The 25,784-nt window shown below is 38.5% G+C and overlaps 1 protein-coding gene across 1 annotated transcript in view; it reads left to right on the forward strand.

The window, feature by feature from the left end:
• LOC141939710 (APC membrane recruitment protein 2) overlaps positions 1–23,034 on the forward strand; it is an 80,627-nt gene extending 57,593 nt beyond the window's left edge. Inside the window, exon 2 of the transcript XR_012627703.1 lies at positions 23,017–23,034. The gene's annotated coding sequence lies outside the window, so the exon portion shown is untranslated. The remainder of the gene's footprint in view (positions 1–23,016) is intronic.
• The last annotated feature ends 2,750 nt before the right edge of the window (positions 23,035–25,784 follow it).

Here is a 25,784-nt window from a genome sequence, read left to right on the forward strand (position 1 = left end):
AGTAGTTGCATTTACCTTTCGCTCATAAATAGCTCATGCAAAGTTAATTAAATAGCACAAGTAAATTAGCCACTTTATTTTCCTTACTTAACTACATGGATTAATCCTGGATTCAGTGAGGAGAAATGTTGCTATTAGCAAATGAGAAATGCAGTGGTGTAAGTAGGTAGCAATCTGTAACATTCTACATTTTTAAATTCAAAAGTAAAAATAGAAAGATCCATTAGTTCACTTTACCTGAGTATCTGGTTGAGCAGCTGCTGTGAAGAGGAACATTATTTGTTTTCTATGAAATTCGTTAGATCATATTGCAACAGAGAGCGCCTTAAGGATGCTAACAACATTTGACAGGTACTATAGGCAGGAGCACATAATGGCGTCAGCAGAACCAGTCCTTACTCATTAATTCATGGGCTTTTCTGGTTTGCTCCTTCCCATAGTATGTGAAGCTTTGTAAACGCTAAATGGGTTTTTCTTCACAACACACACCTGAGAGGTACTGAAGCAGTTGTTCAGTTTTATAGATGGGTGATAGAAGCACAGGGAGATTAGGTGATAAGCCTAAAGCCTTTTGCAAAGCTAAACACACGCTGCAGGTCTCTTGGTTCCACTCTTGCTCTGGAGGTGCCTGTGCCTCTTCCCTCATTTCACAGTGATAGGTGCTATAGGAACTCACCAACTGTGCATCACTAGACCTCTTCACAGATATCTCCTCATTACAATTTGCTAACTTGTCCTGGGATTGCAACACATCTTTGATGCAGACCACTGATCAGAAATATGGTATAGAAAGTACATGGGACAATATAGAAACATAGATCAGTCTGTGTAGTGCAATCTTTTAATAAGTACCTGTTTGTATTGTACTGCTCTGCACCAGTTAGTCATAGTGTGAACATGCTGCAGTTTCTTTAGACAGAGAAAGGCTGAGCTACAGTATTTTGGCCATACAACTCTCAGTTTGATGGTACTGTGGCTCCACATCTTTGCTTTGAACCTTGGCAAAGGTAGGGGCCAGGGCAAACTACTGCCAGGAATGAGGAGCTATGACTTCAGCTGCCTCATGCCCGGGAGCACCTGGAACCCATTTCCCAGTGAATTGCTCTGACCATTGGCATGGTGGCAGGACCACTGCTCAACCAAATGGGGTTGAGCAAATGTAGATCTTGGGACCTCTTAGCTGGTGGAAAGCCTTCCTGTTTGTCTTTGAATCACAGGGGATCTTTGGCATCTACAATCTTAAGCAAGAAAATTTCAGATCTTGTCTGAAAGCCTGTGTTTAGGAATACAGGGAACTTTGTAATCTAAGTCTGGGTTTAGGAGCCTTAATGGTTCAGTGCCCATTGCTAGTACGTGGTTTACATTGCTTTCCTGAAGCTATGTACTTAGTATGGCACACAAGTCCTGTAGTCAAACATTGTGGGTCCCCAGAACACAGCCTGGTAACTGAAACAGCTAAAGCCAAGTTGTATTACAGATTCTGCTTTCTTTCATCCACTTAAGCCAGCTACCTATTAAAGAAGGAAGTTAAAATGTGGTGTCTGTCAGGATAATAATAATTTTATTGTCTTCTAGGTACTTAGTTGTTCTGAATTTGACTGTTTAAAATGCTTTATATTAAATACATTAGCTAGAAATTAAACACATGCCAGTTTAAAATACAGTGATAAAATTTATATATAATATTAGAAACAATGTAATATTTTAATATAGCATATTTAGTATATAATTTTTTCAAGAAAAATGTGATATACTCTTAATGTGATATGTTCATCTTTTCATCAACATTCTTTTTTAAAATAAACATTAGCTAACATTTTCATTGATCTCTGTATCTGCACAGATATCAGAAGAGATCGAGATCTGACCCATGACAACTAGATCAGTTGCTGTTAGCTTAAGAATTTAATTTTCTTTTTTCCAGTTTTGTAATGTTCATGTAAGGCATACCACTTACACTGGTGGCTTGAAGTACAGAATCATATATGTAATTTTAATTAAACAAGAAAATGTTCACACAGTTTTTGTTATGAATTTTAATTTCTGTAAACCAGGTGTAAATAGGATTCACATAATTGAATGAAAGAGCTCTCTGATGAGATGTCGGTAATCCTTTTACTTTGGGATGTATTAAGGTGATTACAATGAATGAATACATATCACTTTCAGGCTGCTCTCCTCCACTAACAGGCACAATTATTTGGCTTTCTGTGCATGTGTATCATCTAATACCGGTAATAATTTTCAGTCCTTAATTCTGGGGAATCTAAATTCCCCATTAATACACACTCCTTTTATTCCATACCTTAATGTGTCAATATTAGTGCAGTATGATTTGTTTACTGTGAAGCAATCCAAAGGAGGCTGAATAAACTTCTAATATATTCACATAAAACACATGAAATCTTTTCTTAGATTTATATGGCCGATATTGATGTCAGACACATCTAAAAATCACTGACTGGTACTGTGTTACTGAACTATTTAGTTGTCCATTCTGGAATTAAGGGTAGCTATCTTTGATGTGCCCCGTCCATCAAACTAGAAGATTTTGCTCTTGCTCAATTCCAGCAATTCTGATGTCCACTAATACTTAGGATCAACCTTGAGGTTGCCCTCAACTAACCCGAACCACATGCACTGCCTTTCCTTGTCCTGGCTACCTCTTGCAACTCTGCCTTAATGTAAACACTTTCTACATTTAGGCAAAGTTACATGTTCTGTATTATGCCAGACGTCTTCTTTCCTTTGAAAATGTAATGGCATCCTTCCCCTTCATTCTCCTTAGCTGCAGAGACACCTGTAAGACTCCAGCTCTCACAGGGCAAGAAAGCAAATGAAGAAAATACTCTCTCTTGCCGCTTTCCTCCCATAGGCAGAAAAGTTACAAATAGGCCATTCATTTCTTTTCTGAACCCTCTTGAGGTGGACAAAGAGCAATTCTCACCCAACAGAAGGCAACAAGGAAAGAAAATTAGCATATACTCTGGTCTATATCCCGACTTTTCACCTTTATAGCTTCTTTCAACTTCTTTTGGAAAGAGTGGGGGTAGTGGCCTCTTAATTCCTTTCCCTTCTTCTGCCTTATACTACCAACGCTGGAAAACTGAACTGCTTGCTGAATCTTGTACACAGTCAGCCAAGAAGGGGGAAGAAAGGCTTAGTTAGACACATCATATTAGAAATGTAATTACCACTTACAGGTTAGTCAAGTATTGCATGTTTAGAATTGGAAAACACACATTTGACAGTCTTGCATAGCTACAGATAAATATTTTGCTTCTTCAACAGGAAAGAAATTCTAAATAACAGTTGCAAAAGTAAATTAGTAATTCATTTGTATGAGCTCAGCAAAACACAGCTAAGACTGCAGAGTGGGAGTTCGCAAGTAACTATCAAGGTGACTAAACCCCACAGTTTCATAAAACAGGGTCTCTTGAAAACTAGGATTTCACTTATCAGAACCAGGAAATTGTGGATATAACTAATCTTAACTGCCAGTTACTCATTGTTAACTGAGACCTTTTGTGGTGGTTTGACCTTGGCTAAATGCCAGGTACCCATGAAGTCGCTCTATCCCTTCCCCCCCCTTCCCCTTTTTTTTCTCAATAGGGCAAAGAGGGGGAAGAAAATAAGATAGGAAAAAAACCAACCCTTGTGTGTAAAACAAAAGCAGTTTTAATATAAGCAAAATGAAGCAAAGGTCCGCGCGCAGAAACAAAAAAAGAAAACAGATTTATTCTCTACTTCCCATGAACAGGCACTGTCGGGCCTTCTCAGGAAGCAGGGCTCCAATACGCGTAGTGGTTGCCTCGGAGGACTAAGGGTGACCCCCCACCCCCTTCCTCCTTTCTCCCAGCTTTATACTGAGCAGACGTCATATGGTCTGGAATATCCCTTTGGTCAGTTCGGGTCAGCTGTCCTGGTTGTGTCCCCTCCCAAGATCTTGCCCACCCCGTCCCACTGTGGGGGGAAAATGTCGGAAAGAGCCTTGGTGCCGTGTAAGCACTACTCAGCAGTAGCCACAACACCAGTGTGCTATCAACACCCTGCCAGCTCCCAACATAAAACACAGCACCACGAGGGCTGCTATAGGGGAAAACCAATTCCGGCTTAGCCAGACCCAGTACACCTTTATACTCCCATTTAAGCTAGACATGTTGGAGAAACAAGCCAGTTAAGAGCCTGAGTTGTCCTTCACTTCCTCTGTAGTCAGTGGAAAGACTACACTTTCAGGTGACACTTCAGATCTGTCCATTACCTGTAGGAAACATGTAGTGGGAAGGGGAGTCTATGCTGAGTACCTCAGCTATACCCCTAAAATAGGCATATATTAATCTCTGTCTAAATCCATATTAATCCTATATTAAACTCAACCTAAATTGATATTTATTACTCAGTTCAAACCTTGGCAGAGTTTGGGGTCAAGCAGAGACTGGACTCAGAAAGGCCTGTCATACCAGGACTTGTTTGCGAGTTCAGCACCTGGTGACAACAAAAGAACAAAAATACCCACTTCCAAAACTCTAAGAACATAAGATGAATTATGCAAATATTCATAGAACTGCCCAGGTTGGAAGGGACCTCAAAAGATCAACTGGTCTAACCTTTTGTAGAAAAAGGAGCCTATATGACATTATCTAGTGACTAGTCTAATCATGTCTTGAAATTCTCCAGTGATGGGGACTCTATCACATGCACGAGGAAATTGTTCTAGTGATTGATTGTTCTTGCTGTAAAAAATGTCTTTCTTATATCAAGATGAAACTTGTACCCATTGCCCCTTGTCCTCTCCATGTGGCTTCTTGTGAAAAGAGAGCCTCCATCCTTTTTGTAGCTGTCCTTTAAGTACTGGAATACTGTGATGAGGTCCCTCCTGAGCCTTCTCTTCTCCAGGAAGAAAAGACCCCTGTCTTTCCACATAGGGCAAGTTCTCCAGCCCTTTGATCATCTTTGTGGCCCTCTTTGGACTCCAGTCTGTCCATGTCTTTCTTGAATTGTGGGGACCAGAACTGGACACAGTACTCCAGGTGAAGCTTGACAAGCCCTGGGTAGTGGGATGATCATGTCTCTATCTCTGCTAGCAATGTGCCTGCAGATGCAGACCAGGATCCAGTTTGCCTTTGTTGCTGCAGTGGCACACTGCTGACTCACATTCAGCTTGTTGTCCACCAGGATCCACAGGTCCCCTTCAGCACTGCTCCCCAGCCACACAGATTCTAGCCTGTACTATGCTCTTTGGTTATGTCATCTCAGGTGCAGGACCTTGCACTTGTCTGTGTTAAACTTCATACAGTTCTCGCTGGTCCATTCTTCCAGCCTGTCCAGGTCTGTCTGTAAGACGGCTTGCCCTTCTGACACATCCAACTCACCAGCCAGTTCAGTGTCATCAGCAAACCTGGTGAGGGTGCTTTCAATCCCATCGTCCAGATCATTTAATAAGATGTTGAACAGTGTGTGGGCCAGTATCAATCACTGTGGGATCAATCCCACATGTGACATGCTGCCAGCCTGAGTAAAAACCATTAATCACCACTACTCATCTCACAGACAACCCATCCAGTCTGTATCTTGCCAGTTTGTCCAGGAGGTAGCTGGGGGAATCCAGTGGTATAAAGGGCTGACCTCCTCCTTCTTTCATCAAAATGTAATACCAGAGCTACTGGCAACCATGCTGTGCATGGAGCATGAAGGAAGCTGATGGGGATTTCCTTTGGGGGAGCGGGTGCAACTACAAACAAATGCAGTAGTGTTCACGCTATTTACATATGATTCCTCTCATCATGCTGCTCTTATGTTAATTTTTGGGTGACATCTGAGCCATAGAGTTTTGTTTGCACAAATGCTCAAAGAAAGTTGATTTTAATCATGCAAATAAATACTGTTTCACAAACCTTAATTCTGAATTTACACTTGAAGGAATAATTAAGTTGCCATCCAATTAAGGGACAGAAGCAACAAGTGGCTTATGTAATTAATTGCCTTGGAAAATTTGATTCAAATTTTCAATATTCAAGATCAGTGAGGAAATATTTAAAATATATGCATAAAGCAAGTTGGAATAATTACTATATTTGAGGAAATTCATGTTATTTGGATATATTTCATGACATGAGAGGACTACTTAATTTTCTTTTCTGATTTTTGTTGAATATCTGGTGTAGCATTACATGTCATAAAAAAATCAACTTTTTTTTTCCTTTAGCTGCAAAGGCCATGAATAGTATTCATTTTATTAATATGTTTCTGATACAGACTAGCAAGCTCTTAGTCTTTTACTTAAGAAATTAATTTTACAACCTTGGAGTGTATCAAGGTTTATCTGACCTTCGTTGTAAAAGCAATGATAAGAATGTATACCTTCGATTCCCCAAATGATACAGATTCATTTTCATGAGTTTTATTGGAATATATAGCCCTAAACAACTAAGTAAAAGCTGGCTTGATTCCATGTAGAAATGTAATTACTGTAAATTGCATGCTTACTAGCACTCAATTACTGATGAAGTTGCAATCAGGAATCTGACAGATGAGGGATTAATTCCCCAGAAATAGGGTTTCTTCCTTCTTCTTACGAACATATGTGTATGGAGGAAACAGATCTAAATATGACAGATTAATAAATTAAGAAGTCTAGGATGAAACAGAACAGCTGGAAATGTAACTCGTGATCATTGAAGACTAATTAACTTCAAAGAACAATTTTCCACCAGGTGTTCTATTAGCCATATAGAAAGAGAAACTAAAGAAGTTGCACAGTGTGCATTTTCATTTAGAAATTTGATATGAACTGCTGTTCTACCTACATGGTAAATGGAAATGACTGTACTGTCTGTTACGGGTATAAATATTCCTGTGACCAACTGATTTGCAAAAATCCCTTCATTTCTTTTTAAGCACTGACTTGGTTTTGTATGTTCCTTGTCTTATCAGAGATGTGAGTCTTTCTTACTTTAATAGATAATCAAAATGAAGAGTCTACTTTTAAGAATATTTTTTGAATGCTAAAGCTCTTTCTCTGATATTTTTTGTCAATTTTGTCTATTCTGCTGAGGCCTGCTATAGCACTTTCCACGTAGCAGTTTCAGATTATGTTCATAATGCCTGCAGCTTTTGACTATTGCTTAGAACATCATATACAGTGAATAATGAAGTCTTCTCTCTGAAACAAGCCATTTAAAGAGCAAGAAAGGGACACTGGGTGCCCTACATAAAAGTTTTCACCTTTTTACACACATCTGCATTCATTACGCAAATTGCTTTTTCTACATATTTGTTCCCCTCTGTGTTTAGAAACCTTTGGTCCTGTATGATCCTTCAGTTTGTTTGTCATCATGTAAGAAACTGGGTTCTGAGTCCTGTTTACATGGCTTTTAAAGAGAACCAAGGCTGTGCAAGTTTTGGATAAAATATGTCCTCATACTACCTTCATAAATCAGGAGATTGATATAAGGAATGAATATCACATTTCCTGACTTTAGCTGCCCAGAAGGTAGCTGCTGCTGTACTTTTAGTGAAAAGAAATAGGGTTGCTTCCTTTCTTGAGTTTTCATCTTTTAAATGCCTCTGAAGGTGCCTGTTGCCCTGTTGATAGGAATGGCTAGCTGTGATTAGCCATGTCAGTGTGGAAGTTGAGCAAAATAAATAATAAAAAAAGAAGATGTGATGATTCACCTTCTGTTGTTACCTGTTTTCCTCCGTTAACTATCTGAGGAGTCACTGAGAGGGTGGTCGGTCACTAGAACAGGCTCCCCAGGGAAGTGGTCATGGCACCAAACCTGTCAGAGTTCAAGGAATGTTTGGACAACTCTGAGTCATATGATTTCATTTTAGGTAGTCCTGCAAGGGATCCTTATGGATCCCTTCCAACTTGAGATATTTTATGATTCAATGATTCTATGAGTCTATGTGACTAGCTTAGATTTAGGCAGTTAACCATTAGACATCTGAAAGTAGGTCAGGTGAATCCCACCATATGGTCTATAGGCAAACAAGGATATCTTTCCATTTTGAGAACAGTCAGCAAAGGCATGAGGCTGAGGTATTGCCTTACCCTAATGAAATACTGAAGTTTTACTTCTTACTGAGGTAGAGTCTTAAGCTTTTACAAAATCAGTATATTACTAAGCATTGTCCTGCCTATGGAAAACTAGAAAATCCATTTGTTGAAGAGCATATAACTTATAGGATGGTTGTCTTTCCTTTGTACAAGTGGTTTCCCTGTAATTCATGTCACAGATATTTAAAAATTTTTTTTCTGTATCCTTTTTTAAAGAAAACTGCTCTTAAGAACCAATATCTAATGATCTTCTTAATCTCAAACATCACTCTTATTCCGCTATAGCAGCTGTTTGTACTCTGGAATCAGGGATAGGAAAGGGAATATTTAAATATTGCTATGGGAATTCATGATACTTGTATGATCAAAGACTGTTTCATCTACAAGACAAGTAAAAGGATCAATATAATTCTCATTACTTGCCACAACAAAGGATTTTTAAAATAACTGAGTTGTCTTTTTTTAAAACAAAAAACCCCCTCAAACCCTTATAATTGTCAGAGGTATGGTATTCTGTTGCTTATTAATGAGACTTCTGGAGAACAAGTTCTTGCCAGGGGTGTTTTAAATCTTGAAGTTTTGATTAAATTTTAATTTATTACAGTAAAAGATGAAAAATTGACTACATCAATCAAAAGGTCATTTCTGAAACACTGTCAATGAAGGAAATACATTTACTCTAATGCTTGTAAGAGATGTTCTTACAAGATTCAGAAAAATAGCATGTTAACTATTAGTAAATATTGGTGTGGTAGGAAGAAACGTGCCAGAAACAGCAATAACAATAATTACCTCTAACTGTATTCCTGAGAAACTTAGCTATTTAAAAGATTGTTTCATAGAAACCATGTAGGTCAAGACCTGTCATTGCTCCAACAGAAAATGTATGTGATTCATTTTATATCATTCTTGATCAAAAAAGCATAGAAAACTTGATACCCCAAATAGCTCAAAACCCAAAATACAGAAACTATTTTTGTGAGAATGCTTTAATTTTGAAAACTGCATAAAAACCAGTCGATTAAGGTAAAAGAATTTTGAAAATAATTAAGCATTCTGCAGTTTAGGCATTAAAATATCTAGCCAAGGATTCTTTGCTTTCCTTTATCTTCACCTCTTTGCTGATAAAGAAGCAGTGTGATCTGGGGGATAAAAGGAAAATGCAAAGTATCACTAAAATTAGCTATCAGTTTTACAATGTGGGTAAAAAAGTGGCAAGAAGTATTCCTTTGGTGATCTTTTGTGTCTCAGAGTAAGAGAAAGAAAGAATAGGTGTTCCTAAATGTGTACTTTTTGCTATAGATTTGATTGATATGGATTTTTATATGCAAATGAGGTGCTGCTTTCTTTAACTCCTGATCCTGAGGTGAAAATGTTGATCGGTGTCTTGCTCAGGTGACTGACGCACATGCCAGTGCAGAGGTTTCTGTGAAAAGCCATAGGTACTACTGGGAGATGTCTTGCTTTGGCTTCAGACTTTGAGGAACAAGGATCCTCCCTATGTATTTTGCTTTTCAAAACTTCATGACGGTCATTATTGGGGATAGCAGCAAACAATTTGCTGGAACTAAAAGCACATAAAAGCTAGAACTATAAGATGTATGGGTCATATTTTTAAAAAAGTTATAGTGTGAAAGAAAACATTTTATATATAGCATAAAGCTTTTGGCCTTCCCATAGTTTGAGCTGAGCCAAACAATCTCCTGGCAATCTGGAGCAGTACCATCAGGGCACTGGGGGGACCAGGGGCTCCCCTGGGGCCAGCAACAGCAGAGACACGCCGGGGTGGCAGGACAGAGCCTGGCAACCAGAGCCTGTTGCACTCTTCAGCGGGGGCGATCCTGCACCTCCATGGGGAAAGGGCTGGACCAAGGCAAGACTGGGACATTGGCTTGTTGGTAGGCCTAGCTCTGTGCAGCCCATGGCTGCAGGGCAGGGCTGCGAGAGCTGAAGACCAGCCCTACTGGGGCGTCACTGGGCCAGGGATTGATGGCCCCAGGGGCTGAAATGGGGTCTTGGGCTGTGGGCAGGTGGAGGAAGGCCCTGGAGAGTCCTGGCAGGACCTATTCATGCCCAGAGGGTCCCTGACACATTGATGTAAAGCTAGAGTAAAGCAAAGAATCAGTCATAAATAGCAGCAGTTTTGGGTGGTGTTTGGTATGCTTTTTTTTTTAATCACGTTTTTTTAACAGTGTGTTGTTGAAAGCATAGCATCTGTTGTTTAGTGTGTAGACAATAACAAAGGCACAAAGGTGTGCTGGTAATAGAGCTTTCCATTAATTAAGTTCATTAATTTCAATGCTGGAAAAATATCACTGCATGTTGGTGGGGAGATGGAGGGGAACGCCTGGAGCCCATTGTCCTGGTGTGGCTGGTGCAGGAATGGAGTCCTGAAACTCAGGAGTTGTTGGTGTGATTGGCTCTGCAAAACCCAGGTAACAGAAGAGCCCTTAAATAGCAGAAGGAAAACCATGCTCTTTTGCCACTTCATGCAGTGTTGCTTTTCATTACTTTAAATGATTGTAAGTTCAGTAAAACATGTTTCAGTAAGAACTTCCAAATATTTAGGTGCTCAGATGTATTTTGCAATATGAATATATGTGAAAAAGGTGGTGTGGTTTGGGGGGATTAACCTACAGTAAAACTTCTGTAAAATAATGAACTATTTTATGAACAGTCCCATTGCTGTTATTCTGACTTCTGTTGTTCGGGCAGAATATTTGTTGTACAAGCAGCAAATGCATCACACACATTTGTGAATATACCTATGATTGATGACAGATTCAAAACCCACTTCTGATTCAAAAGAAGATCAACACCACAATGGGTACTGAACATTGTATTTTGCTGCTCTTAAAGCTGTCTGGCAAGCAGCAGTATACATAGGTATATACATTGATAAATACATAAGAATACATATCATCACTTTTATTCAGAACCAATCAACCTCTGTTTTGTTGGTATGGCTAATCCTCTAAAAGGAGGACAGCTTACACAAAACATGAAAATACCATTGATTTGTTAAGCTGAATGATGTTCTGTTTGACTGACGGTATGTTTTACCATCTCTTGACTCTGTACGTTTCATGCAAACACTGGGAACAGCAGGGCAAGAAGTTGTATGTTCAAAATACACAGATTTGTGTTCTGTATTACTCAGTGTGGTATTTGTGCTTCTGCCTGGATGGGATGCTTAGTTTGAGAGACAGGTGGAGAGTAAATGGGATCGAAGAGACTTAGGAGTGTTTAATACATATCTACAGCTATTTGTTTGGCAAAGATGATGACGTTCCGTTGCATGCTAATTCTTTTTGCAAAGCCAATAAAAGAGCAGGTTTTTTTCTTACAGAAACTGACTTGGAAGTCTAACGGTGTAGACTGTTGTGGGTTTTGCTTTTCTTTTTTTTTTTTTTAACTGATATCACATAAAACCTAGCTGTAACATTATTCTTCTCCACAGTTAAGTGCAGGGGTAGGGAATTTTAAGGACAAGAGGTGAAGGATTACTCAGGAGGGTGCCAGCACAGATATTTCCATTTGAGAGTATGATTTGATGAAGAATAGAGTAAAGCAGAGGAAGATGAGCAGTGGTAAGTAATATTTTCTGTATTGACAACAGGGAGAATTTCCTTGGTGAAATAAAAACATCCTGAGAGACATCAGCTTTTGAAAGATGTACTCTCTTTAACTAAGATTGGTTGAAACATGATTTGTCTTCCACTGTAAAGGGTTTAGGGAACAAAGGAATAACCAAAATCTGGTCATATTTAAATCTCACAAGGAAATTCTGACTTCTGTGAAACTGATTGTAAAACTCCTCTTGACTATGGTGGAAACAAAGATCTTTCAATTTATGTTGAAGAAAACAATGATATTTGCTTCCAGAATCTGGTAGAGAGAACAAAGGAAAGCAGGAATCAAGAGGTCAAATTTGTATCTTCTGCAATAATAAATAGGACAGGAAAAATTAATCATTGACTGGGGTTAAGAAATGTGATTAGACATAATGTTGAAATGCTTTGCTGAGGACAAGTTTTAGAAAGTCCATGAGGCAATTTGCAGCTATTGATGGCAGGGATTGAGGATACTCTTGCACAGATATGGTGCTCATAAATGATAATCCATAATGTCTCAGAAGTGACAGTAGGCAATGATTTTAATTTACTTATGTCTCAACTTATATTTTGACATTCTACTTAATCAAACTGAGTTTTATTTAACTTCTTTCTACTGACAACTGACCTGGTTTTTTTCCTCTCCTGTTCCCCCATAAAAGCAGATGGCTTAATGCACAGATGCTCACAGACAACAAAGCTGAATTAGCTTTGTCTGACTAAATATTTTCAGAGAAGCATACCTGACTTTTCAGTTACTGTTTAATATATCAAAGCCAAACAAATTATATGCTTTCTAAATAAGGAATTCAACAACAACTTTGCAGCCCTCTCATACTAACTGTGCATATAGTCTCATATAAACCCATACTCTGTAACCAGCAACTGTGATGTCAATAACTTGATTCCATTAAGAAAGAGGAGAGATGATCAGGGTTGGAACAAATGAGGTAATTATGATTTAAAATGCATTGTCTAGTAAATAACCACATGTTTGCCTGTAAATTCTTCAAGACAAGGATTATCTTTTTGTTTCGTGTACAGCGTCTAGCACAAAGGGAATCTGTGGCATGACTAAATCTCAAAACACTACTGCAATAAAAATAATAATAAACTATATAGGAGAGGATTATTTGTGTTTTGGAAAAAACTATCAGTTAATTATTCATCTAAGTCTATTTAAAATTCCTTATTCTGTTCTCTCTCTTTTTTCTAATAATGTCAAAGTAACTTTACAATGACTGCTTGTGAAACTGGCTTGTAACTGACCACTGAGAATAGGAGTATTTCTTTTGATGTGCCCAAAATGCAAGCAGCTATTTGATGTTGGAAGCTGGTCAGTTTGTCTGATTTAGTACAGTGATTCATTCTCACTTTCTCAGCAAGTCTGATGTTTGTACTACTGAAAACAATTCCAATATTTAAATAATTGGCTGTATTACTGCTGGGTTTTTTTTCAATTAATGGTACTAAATATTTGATGTTCAGCTAGAGTTTAATAATTAGAAAATATAATGACTGCTAAATTATCTTTTGTCTGCCTGCCTGAAATCACTTTCAGCTAATTGAAGATTTTCTCACTCCATTTAGCTGTTAAACGCCGACATATGGGCCTCTGATCAATTTTCCTATTCAAACGGATCCTCAGAAGAAGGTAGCAGTGAAAATATTAAAACAACAAAAAAATCTGGTTCAAATAAAGTTAAGATAATTTAATGCTCCTGTTGGCAATGCTGGAACTGTCCTCCACTCATCAGAAGAGGGTTTGATGGAAGTGAGGAATGAGCTTCCCACACTACCTGGCAATCTGTTGGGAATGAGGCAAAGAACAGCATAGCACATATGGATAGCTGGTTAACTCTTGGATAACCAGGTCTCTGTAGTTGCCAAACTACAGTTTGGTAGTATGCTGCTACTCAACAGTTGCTGAAGTACTCTTCAGGTAGCAGTTTGACATGTGGTACTTATAATAACCTGGAGTTTATTTTGAGAGTGGGTTGGGTTTTTTTATTCAGCGAGGTTAGGGAGACTAAAATAACATTAGAATCACTAAAAAGATCTCATATGTCAACTATGTTGTTTCTGATTGAAGGAAATCCTTGTACATCCAGCTCCTTAGCTACCTGGTATCAACTTAGACTAGGCTTTATCTGAAAAGAAATACCCTTCATACATTAACACAGTTTTCCTATTAAGCAATGTTACCAACAGCTCTGGTTTTGCTGATATTATTGGTATACCTTGTTTCAGTAGGATTGCAAGACCTTCAGTTGAGTTCTGCTCTGGCTGCCTCTCATAGTAACTTTTTTGTGCTGCGAAGAGCTTGTGTCTCATTGTTTTTCACTGGTAACAGCAATATTTATTTTCTCACTCCTCTGAAATGAGTTTAGTTCTGGGGTGATATTTTCAGTTTATCAGATTTGGAAATGTAGCACTTTAGGTGGAGAACTGCATGAGAACTTCAATGGTTTTAGTGCTTGTTTGTGTTAGTGCTGTAGTTAAAAAAATTTTTAAAAACAGTGTTGGAGGGAATTGTAAAAATTAATTATAGCAGTAAAGGCAACTGAAACCTGGCTTGACCAGCCTTTATTTTCTCTATTCCCTTTATGTGCCTAAGTCATGGATGACGGAACTGTGCTTTGAGTAGACACAGGGGCTGCAGGAAAGGAGGGTGCCTAACATTAGTGACCCTATTATTGGACTGAATTTCATCAGATTGTGTTATGAATCCTGAATAGAACTGAATATATTTTCATGTGTTCACTATCTTATAGAGAAGATGTATATCTTGGGGAAATACTTTTAGTTTACTTCAGAGAAAATACTTTAAAACAAATTGCTGACAAGATATTGAAATACTATTGGTGACATGAATGTGTCCCATCCGTTAACTTCCAGTCCAAGAATAAGATTTATTATGCCAGATTTTTTTGATGGAAATCACACTTTCATTTAAAAAAAGTTTAATGAAATATTTCCTGCTAGTTCAGAGATCCTGAGTGTACCATCTGCTACAATATCTGTATATGAAAATGACAGTCACTAATTGCACTGCCCCAGTGGGGTGGGGGATGATATCAGAACTGAATTGGATTTAATAAATTTAGCAGAAGGTACACTTTTAAGATAAGAACAGCTTCAGTATAAGAAACTAGAAACTAGTATGAATAATAACAGTATTATTTTACCCCCATAAGAGGCTGGTTTTTTAGTACATATAAAAGGGATATTTTCAGCAAGCTTGATAATACAAGCCTCAGCAGAAGACTGACAGTGTGGGATGTCTCCTGGGCTCTGTAGTGGTTTGTGGTGGACCATTTAGGAAGGAAGGAATTTTCAGAATGTTTTTGTTACCTTCTGGCATATTTTTATACAGTGTCCATATAAATCCCTGAACTGGGTTAATCATCTGTAAGGGGTTTAATCATCTGAAAGTTAATTAAGATCTCTCTAGTCATGCATGTATTGTATGTTTTCACTGGACTTAATTTACTGCAAGAAATAGGCCTATTGTGATAGTTATTGGGATTCTGTAAGGAAAACAGTTATAAGCAACATTTTCATCTTGCAAAAGACTCATGAAATTATCCTGCACTGGATAACTTCACAGCTTATACTCAGGTAACTGTTTTGCTTGGAGAGAAGAAGAAGCATATGGTGCATATCCAGCAACAGATGTGTCAGTGCCATGGAGATTTTACCAATAAATATGTAGAAAACTAGGAAAACTAGGTACCTCAAAGGACAGTAGGGAATGGAGAAAATCTGGTAGGAAATTCTCAATGGCTTTGAGGACGCCCAGAATTTGAACTAACAACCTTAAATACACAATAGGAAAGCAAAAAAACCTATAGAAAGTTCCCTAATTTCTGTGGTAAACTACACTGCTAGAAGCCTTCAGCTTTGGGAAAGAAGATGACTGAGGAGTTGTGTCAGCAGTGTTAGTGTGGGAACAGTAAAGTGGAAGATCTGAGAAGAGAGGACTTGATCCAGATACAGGGCTTGGTGTTCCTTTCCTCTGTGTCAACAACACAGTTTAGGAGCCTGTTGTGCCAAAACAAGGTTGTATGGTCAAAATTTAATCCCTCATTTCCCAACTTTAAAAATTCCTCTCTTTGCTGTATTCCTGTCCTTTCAAATAGGAGTTCATGCATGGATTTCCATTGTGTTTTGTTTGTTTTTTTTTTTTTTTAATTTATCCTTTGGAGAGCTATTCATATTCCGATTGAGTCATCATCATGGTTTAAACTTTGATACTCCCAACATTTGCAGCACAGACCTCCATTTCTAGAGTTTATGAAGTAAATAATAGTGGTAGTACGTTGCTACCTCTTGTTGAGCAGCTTTTAAGACATGGGATGCTTATTAATGCATGAAACAGTTGTCCCAGTGTTAGGGAAACCTAGGTTCAGCTCTCAGTCCTGTAATTTGGAGTTTTCTAGTAGTTATAGATGCTTTCATCTTGAACTTCTCCCCTTTCTCTCCTGCTTGCTTCTTTCCATTTGGGGCATATAGGCCCTTTTCTTCTTTGGCTGTTTGGCTCCATCTGCCACCTTCACCCACTTGCTTTTATTCTGTTCCTGTAACTCTCCTTGCTTTTATCATGTCGTGCTCAAATCCAACTTTTGCCAGCTAATCAATAAAACGAGCTGTAAGAACAGAGGAGTGTCCTCACTTCTGGTACAATAACAGAAGCCTATGCCTGAGGCCAGACAATTCACTAAAACCAAATTTCAACTCTATGTCCCAAAGAAAGTGCTGCTAGAGATTCTTAACAAGACCTCTTGAGAAGACTGTAATTTTCTGTAATTTCCATTTGGAAAAAAACCTGAACTGTTTTGATTGAAACTTCCCACCAAAAAATTCAGCCAGAGGCAGGTGTTCTGTGCGGGAGCTCTCTACTCAGTGGCTGACATCTGGCAAACACTGAAGACCTAGAAACAAGCTCCTAGGGTAGGAAGTATCATACAATATCAGTTCTAGCTGCCAGCTTCACTTCTCTTGCCTACGGTAAAAAGTATTGTTTCAGCCACTCCAGCGGGTTCAGTCAAGTGGGGAAAACTTCTGTAGGGTAAAGAATACTCTTGTGAGAACTCCTCTGGCCATTGCTACTCATATTGAAATGTCTCAGAGCAGTGTTAATCAGAGAGTGCTTAACTCCAATCAGTAATGGGAAAGTCTGCAGCCCTGTATGAGCAAAAATAATTTTGTGCGCTATTACATTATTTTACAAAAAGCTAAGACAAAAAGAGGCATTTCTAGGCAGCTGATCTAGACAGCTGATTTGAAATCTTATCTGTCTTAACCTGAACTCTCAGAACTATTAATTCAAGACAAACTGCCATATAATTATGTTGGCTATTCCCTGTGGTGCAACATTGTCTGCAGAAGACACTGATCGTGTGAGTATCGCACTTTCAAACAATTATGACCTATATTGAAAATTATTGAAGCTTATCTAATTATCTAGCAAAAATTTAAAAGGAAAAGACTCCTCCTCCAACTCTACATTCCCTTCCTTCTTAGGGAAATTATGGGTACTTGAATTAATGGGAGTTTTCCTACCAATTTCTGCAAATCCAGAGAACAATCATGAGTATTTCCTCTTCCAATTTTCATTTGGCTGATAAATTATATTTTGCAGTAAATCTAGGATAAGACAATGAAAACTTTGGTTTCTGTTTCCTCTCTAAGTGCCATGAGAAGTTTTTCTGTGTAACCATTACATATCTCAGCATTTGTGGGGTTGATGTTGATGCCTTTTTTTGAATTTCAAAGCAGGTGACAAAATTTAAGGGTGGCCTTTTTGTTCTCCTGATTCCAGGTAGAGTGAAAGTCAGGTAGCATTTCCACTCAATGTCTTGAATATTAGAGTCTAACATGTGCATGTTTTTCTTCTCTACAGTTGGGTGCATGAAATAACATGATTTAGAAATGATCAGATGGACAAAAAAAAATGGCGTTAGAGATTTTTCTTTCAAAGAAGATTGGGACCATTTTCTTTGAATTCTTTTGGTTTATCATGGGCGGTGACTACACAGTACACTAATTATACATTGAATATTCCTCCTCTTGTTCCAGCAAAAAATAAGGTTTCCCGTCATTTTTAAACACTCGGCATCAGTGTTTGAGAGACAAATGGAAGATCTTTTTTTTCCATAAATACTTGAAAATGAAATTATTATTTTCATTTGTCTGGTCACAACTCCTTTGTGCTCAACTGTCTGTACAGATATGAAGATTTAAACATTTTGAGCAGACTACTGATCATAACCAATTTTCAGATTGTGCATTCAGCTGTGTTATTTACAATTTGAATCTGTATTGAAGCATTAGGGAAAATAGTTGTCCTGTTGTAGTGTTGAAGTTTGAATACCAAGTAGCTGAGAGAGAAATAGTTTATCAGTTTATTACTGATAAAGAAGCAGAATTCTAAGTAATCTCAATTATGAGTAACTTTAAAAAAAATTCCTTTTGTGAATATATTTAATGAAAAAAAAGAAGAATAATCAGAGAAATAAAGTTTATTTTTACCTGACTAAAATCTGATTTTCCTTTCCTCAAAGGTTTTAAACACTGAATACAGAGTGATGTGTCCTGATAGAAGCTATTATTCTCTTGTGAAAAAAAACAAAGCCACATCCCCTACAGTTACACACAGGCACTAATCATCTCCAAAGCAGTCGATACTCGACTGGTCTGATACATGTTTCGTTTGCTCCTGTGCTGCCCCAGAAGGATTTTCAGTGCGATGAGCCCCACTGAGTGATGCTGGCTCATACACACAACATCTCATCACATTAATGGATTTTTCCTCCATTTAGTTTTTGTATAATCCACTGGTGTTGCCCTGAATGGAAGCCTTGTATCTGTTATACCTATACCTGCTATATTGTATACCACAGAGATATGCTGCAGCACTAGAGATTTCTAATCCAGTCCCTAGCATCTTGACTAGTTTGAAATACATAATTGGCATGCAATAATAGACTTTAGCTATAATAGAATTTACAATTGTTTTAACAAATTTAATTTAGATGAAGAGATACCCATTCACAGCTTTTAGTGTTTAAAAAACTTTATACAAACTACTCTGCCACAGTGGTTTCTGCTCAATACCAGGCTTCCCACAGGCACAGAGATGAGCAGCGGGGTGTCAAGCTCTTTCCCCGGAGCCAGCACCCCGCCAGCACACAGGCAGGGGGGATGGGGTGATGGCTGTGGAGGCAGGGGCCTAGCTGCCTGCTGACCCCATTCCTGCAAAGCCGGGAGCTGTGACCTCCTCACCGTGGTCTCAGACGGGGATGTGGCAAGTCTCTGTGCTGGGTGGCTTGGGGGAAAGGCAGCACATTGCTCCTTCTTCTCCAGGGAGGAGCTGGGGATGTCACAGGCATCCAGGAAAACAGCTTGTCTTTTAAAAGATGGATCTAGTTATGTGTTATCTTGAGAAATACACCTAGTGGTGCAAAGCACTTGGTGACCGACTGTGCCAGAAAAGTCCTGGTGTGCTTATTTAATACGTTTCTTGGTCATGGAATGCCTGCTCAGCTTGTTACATAAACGTTGTCTTGCATGTAGAGTGCATCAAGGTCAATTGAGGTCATATAAGCAGGTTGATGTGAGTAGATATGACCACAGCTCATATGATATTTGTTGCTGGGCCTCTGCCCCTTCTCTGCCCACTCCAACATGTGGCAAAACAGATACTGCTTTCAAAAGAAAAATCTATTGCAGCAATGGGAACATGCAGTGTCTCTGTCGTATTATCCAGACATGCAGCACCTGATGTCCATAAAGAAACCTACAGGACATAATACAGATAATCAGAATTTCTTGCCTCTAGGAATTTTTGTTTTATAAAGAAGAACATATAAAGAGGGATGGTGGTGGTCTTTCTGCAGCACATGTGCCTCATGGTAAGGCTGGAGAGAAAGATCTGGTGATTCACAGGCCTAATCTTGTTAGCATTTTAAATCAACCTGCTTATTTTGTATGGAGAGTGCACTTTTAAATAGCATCCTTTAAACTTGTTAGCATGTTTCTATCTCTTTCCCTGTGACTGACGTACTTTTCATATCAGAAAAGCTTGCAAAAGTGTTAAGTTCAACTTCTTTAAAGGCTAATAAAACAAATGCATGCTTGCTTGGGTCTGGTGCCTGTCAGGTCAGCTTCTGCACTACTGGGGGAATAGATTAACATTGCTACAGTGACCCTAATTCTTCCAGTTCATCAGTACCCAATTAAGCATGGTGTGTATAAAAAAAATTACCTCCCCCTTACTCCAATAAGAGATCTGAATCTGGGATCATTAGATAATACTATGTATAGATGTACTGTAGCTCAAAATTGCTCTCCTCCCACATTTTACTGACTGCACCTACACTGGCATCCCATCTTACTGTAAGCCAACACTCTTATCTTGAATAAAGATCATATCCTACAACAGAGCTTCCCATCACCTCTCTTCCCAGCCTTGGATGTATGGATCTTATGTCCCAGGATGTGATGATATACTTTATCCAGAGTGCCAAATGAAGATTGCAGGAATGAAATGAAACAAGAAGTAAGCAGCAGAATTAATTCACACAGATAAATGTTAAAAAATAAAAGAAATCTCCAGTGAAAAGTAAGAAAATGTATTTCACAAAAGCCACAGTTTGATCTCTCACTCTTGACTGAGGAATGAAAAATGCCTCTGGAAATTAGCTTGGGAACTAAAATTCACAACTTTAGTGGATACTAAAAATCAGGGACTCAATAGAAAAAATGGTTGGCAGTGTTTTCTCCACACCATATCATCTATTAAGAGCTCACTGTTCTGTAGACAGTAATTACTGATTTCTGGTCCCACAGTCCCTAAAATATTATCACCCCTGTTTCTGCTAACATTCTATTCTGCTCCCTTGGTACCAACTGTCCTTTTCCTTGAAAAGGACTAATTCAATTAAATTAAATAGAGCAATGATTCATGCGCTTGGTTTAGCTTGGAGATTTAGAACTGAAAAAGGGCTTATGTGCTTGAGAGCCTGTAATTTTTTTCCAGCCCTATCAATCAAAGTTGCTTTTATAAACATTGTCTTGTTTATATCCTTGGAGCATCACAAGCTACAACAACACTGCATTACAAAGCATCACCGGTGGTTTAAAAAAATGGTATATGCAATCTGAAATTATTGAGAACCCACTTCTGCTCCAAGTCTTGTTTCAGTAGCTTTATTTTTACTTAAAAATCAGAAAGTAGCTTGTATGTGGTACTGATATGGCAGCTGGAAGTTTTCGTAGAGGATAGCAGCATGTCTGACTTCTGGTGAATTAGGCTTAATTATTCAAACTCATGAGTGGCTTAACAAAAACCAATCATTGCTTTCTCTCTTCTTCCTCCTGCCCTCTCTTGGCTTTGCTGGTTCCATTGTTTATTGGAATTTGTTACTGTCAACGTCTGCCTGTGACTGGTACAGATAAGCTGGGCTGCTGGGTCACAGGCAGGGAGCCATAGATAGGGGGTGAAGAACAGCTCTGCTATTGTCCATTTACTAGATATTAATTATTGTGATATAAAAGAATAAAAACTGTTCGGCAGCTTTATTGGTCAGTAATCTTAATGATAGTTTTAATCTAAAGAAAATTCAGCAATTACAGTGAAATGTTAATTTCTGATTGAGATAATCTGTATTTATAATTCTAAACCTTGTGTGAGGTTTTTCAAGTCCTTACTGTTAAAGAAATATGGTGTTAATGTCTGAACTATTGAGACAGCAAAAACAAAGTGGCAGGCTAGCTAAGATCCTACACTGGATTCATTGAGCCTTTCCCTGAACTGCAGAAACTGCATTTAGATGTATCAGATGATTTTCATGTTTTCTCCATTAAAGCTCCAAGGTGTAGTTCATATTCTTAGGCTATTTTCTTAATTTTTTCTTTGTGGGAAAAAAATGAACGTTAATTTGTTTAGTGCTCAGTTAAAACCTGGAGATGAAAATTGTGCTGTGGTTCATTAAAGGATTATTTTAGTAAATGTGTGACAGTAAAGCTGAGAGGTGTGGTTCATAACTGGGCCTTTATTGGTCTGATGGCACCATCTGTACCAGTGAATGAAAAGGTTAACACTCCAGTTTTTCAACATTTCTCTTTTACTGAGGAGTCTAAAACTGGACATGGTACGCCAGATGTGGCCCCAAGAGTGATGAGCAGAAAGGAGCGATCATGTCCCTTAGCTTGGTGGTTATGTGCATGCTAGTGCAGTGCACGGTGTAATCACCATAGGAATAAGTAACACAAATTTTCAAATAATTTTAATTAGAGGGTTAAAATGTAAGCTTCCTGGATAGAAGAGGTGGAAGAAGAAAATTATAAGTGTAAATATTTTAGCTGATTTTCTGTGTGGGGAAAATGTAGTCATGTTAATGCATTCATATATTCTAATAATAAAAGCCAGCATTTTAATTTATTATGAGATACAGCACAGTGGATGTCAGTGTAGTGAACAGCTACACAGTACTATATGTTATTCCTTCAGACATTGCTTAATTCTTGATACCTCTTTGGGTTGGTTAAATAGCATACTGGAAGTTAAACAGAGAGCAAGTAATGTCATTGCTTTGCAAAAATCCACTTAAGTGGGACTTTTTTCCTTTTTCCTTTCTTTTCTTACTTCACATGGGCACCAAAAAAAGTAAGCCACACCACATAAATGCATAGTCTAAAATAGCTGAATGAATGACTTGACTAAGCTCCTACAACGAAAACAAATGACCTGGATAATTTGGCATCTTTATTTGTTAAGAATCTGACCTAACACAAATTGTTTCCCAAGTCCAGGAAAATTAGGATGCAATTCTGGAACTTTGAAGTGTGTAACATTTGTCTAATCCATGATCAAAATGTCTGAAACTGATCTCACCAATATTGTTTTACCCATTGTGTGCTGAATTCAGCTTTCCAACATGGGACCTGTTTAGGCATTGATGTTTACAGATTGTATTTCACTGGTTTTCAAGCCTCCTATTCTTCAGCAAAATGTTCTTAAAATGTGAAATAGTCTTCCTGGGTAAGTAATAGATAATCTGATTTCTTGGGTCTTCTAAAGCAAACCTTGACAAAGAGAAAAATCTGTCACTACCAGCAGATGGGATGATATGTCTAATATATCTCTGCTTTCTCTTTTTTCTGTGATTAAGTTGTATGTAGACATCTTGAATATAGAGTTTTCCATATAAAAAGCTGCTGTTAAGGCCATGAAGAGATTTTCAGGGATTAGCAAGTGCTGTGTGGGACTTTCTGCATTACTTAATACACTGTCTCCCTATTTCAGGGCATTGACTAGTTTCTTTTGTCTCCTTCCAGAGTTTCTCCATGAAAGCCATCAGTGCTCCTGACTTGGTAAGAACAGTCATTTTTTTTCCCATGTGATACTTATCCTGTTGATTTTAACAGAAACACACTTCTGCTGCACTTGCAGATATGCAAAATGTGTCTCAAGAGCAGTGAATTTGCTCAGTCTTGGTATCTTCATTCTTAAGAGCCTTTTCAAAATGTAAATTAGAGACCAAGCCTACAGAATCAGAAATTTTAGAGCACATGCTAATTGCAGAAATCTGAGATGGTTACTCTGAATGGTAGGTTGTCAGTCAGGCTTGCATTAATGTGAGCTCTGAGGATTTGTATCGCTTGCTTCAAGTAGCTCAAGAGGAAATACGAATCTTTTCTCTCACGGGGACGACCGAGATAACTCCCAACTCTATCCTCTTTCCCCTGAAGCTCTTTTAATTATTGTGATCTAGTTAGCATAATTCAACAACTTTAAAAATTAATTCAATGCAGATCAGTTAATCAGGAAGTGAAATGATGTTTCTTACACTAAAAAATTATAACATTACACAGTGATCTAAGTTACCAGAAACCTATGGGGCAATGCAAGTGTTTTTAGGCTTTTTCAGATTACAGTATTTCTGAATCAATAAATTCCCATAAAAACAATTTAACAAACCAAACCAAGAACACCTCAAAATCCTGTAGTCAATGTTTGCTTTTTAAGCAAAGGGTTATAAATAAATATATTTCTATGGAGGTGGGGGGGGTTAATTAGCAAGTAATAACTCTTCAGTTCATCACAAACAAAGTTCATCTTTTAAGTAGATTAAATATGTTCAGAAGGTCACATTTGAAAAGGTAATTTTTAGAGTTCACTAGAAATGAAAACATGAACAGATAGAAGAGTAAATGAGTTGAGAGACGTGGTGCTCTCTCAATGTAATGCTTGCAAGAGGCACAGAAGTGGCTGGGCAGAGCTCATTGCTACTATTGTATTCCTGTCCTACAACATGGTTAAAAAAAACGACGGTCATGTCTTTAAAGTGACAGGACTGTCTGAAGGGTTGTTTGTCTGTCCTGCAGGTGGAAGCCGCAGGAGCTGTGATGCTCCAGGGCTGCTCTTGCTGAGGCAGTTCTGCATTCTCGCAGGTCACTTCACCAGACAAGCTCACAGCCTCACTTACAAGTTTTCAATGCTGACTTGTGGTCTCAACAATATTGCTTTGTTATCATGACAATGAGGTTTCAGGAGCTGTCTTCTGCCATGAAGACAAACAGGCTGTTCTTAACCAGCTGATGGCAGAGCGGGAGCTGTAGTGCAGCTGATTTGGCTTTGCAAAGAAGTGGAGACGTGAAAATTTCTGGGAAACTTACAATAGTGGGCAACAGCAGGGGAAATTCCAGGCCTGATTCAGAGCAGACCAGAGACTGCCAAAATGCTCTCAGCATCCTTGCCCTGATCTTTTAGGAATTACATAGCTAGAAACAAAATAAATCAGTCTGATTTAAATCATGCAGGGAAAGGCTTAAGCTGAGAAGCAGGTTTGGGGGTTCTGCTCTCCACCTCTGTAGGATTATAATAAACCTTTCTACTAAATTTCCTTTAGCCTGTCTCCTGTAAAGAAGACAAAGAGGACAGTGGTTGGTAGCACAACAGACATCATGTGTTTGGAATGATGACATAAACAAGCTCTGGGAAACAACAGTACAAAAGTCTACTGACTGAGGGAAGAAGGGGATGTCTCTCACATTCTTCAGATATACAAAATAGTTTCACTGTCTTGTGCCAGAAGCAAATGTACCAGGAATGTCTTCACAGAGTTAGGTCCTGTGAGAGGAATTCTTTCCTTCACAAGCTCAGTAACTTTCTTTGTGTAAGAGGGCAGAGTAAGGTCCTCCAAAACTAATTTGGCTAAACAGTAAGCCATATGAGTTGTATCTTTATTGTGCCTAGCCCTGCCTGAGACCTCTGAGTGCCAGCATGTGATTTTCCTTCTTCATAGCAGTGGTACATGTGAGATTATGTACCCTGGAGTGAGAGCCAGGGAAGGTACTAATGTGTGTGCAAATATGCAATACAGGAGACAGAGGTCTAGAAGAGACATCCACCATGCAGAGTAGGTGAGAGCAAACATAAAGAGCAGCAGAGAGAATCAGAGGATCTTAAATGTTGTGAGTGTATATATGTTTCTGCCTTGTGAGACTGTCACTGCCAGCTGAGCTGCACTGTGGGGATGAAAGTAGCACATGTATGTATGAATGGTGCAGCTGTATTTAGGACATCATCTTTAAGTCAATCTCTGTCTTCTTGCATCTAGTGAAAGTAGTTATGCAATCACTGCAGAAATGGCAAGAGGCACAAGACAGTAAATGCCTTCTGATGGGGATAAAAGGTGAATTGAGCTGGCAGACAGGAGCTCTTCTGACTCATAAGAAGAGTGGAAGAGGAGATTTTTTCAGCATCAGCATGAAGAATGTGTGCGGGAAAGGGAAGTGAGAAGTTAGAGGAAACAGACAGCAGAACAGTGAGAAGAATGAGACCCAAGGCAAATTAGCTGGAGGTATAAATTAAGCCTGGAGAGATGGCCCAGTTTACATTAGCAAAAAAATAGCACAGGAAAGGTGAAGCAGGATGGAAGAAATCTGTTTTGGATTAGGCTGAGAAATGAGTAGGAAATTAGAAATAAGATTTAACATGGCTTGCACGTTGCTCTGCTTATGTGAGTATCTGGGCAGTGAACTCTTCCACGACAGCCAGGATCTTATACACAGCAATAAACACTATCACACCTACAGGTTTC

This window comes from Strix uralensis, chromosome 2, assembly GCF_047716275.1.
Source record: "Strix uralensis isolate ZFMK-TIS-50842 chromosome 2, bStrUra1, whole genome shotgun sequence".
Taxonomy (NCBI): Eukaryota; Metazoa; Chordata; class Aves; order Strigiformes; family Strigidae; genus Strix; species Strix uralensis.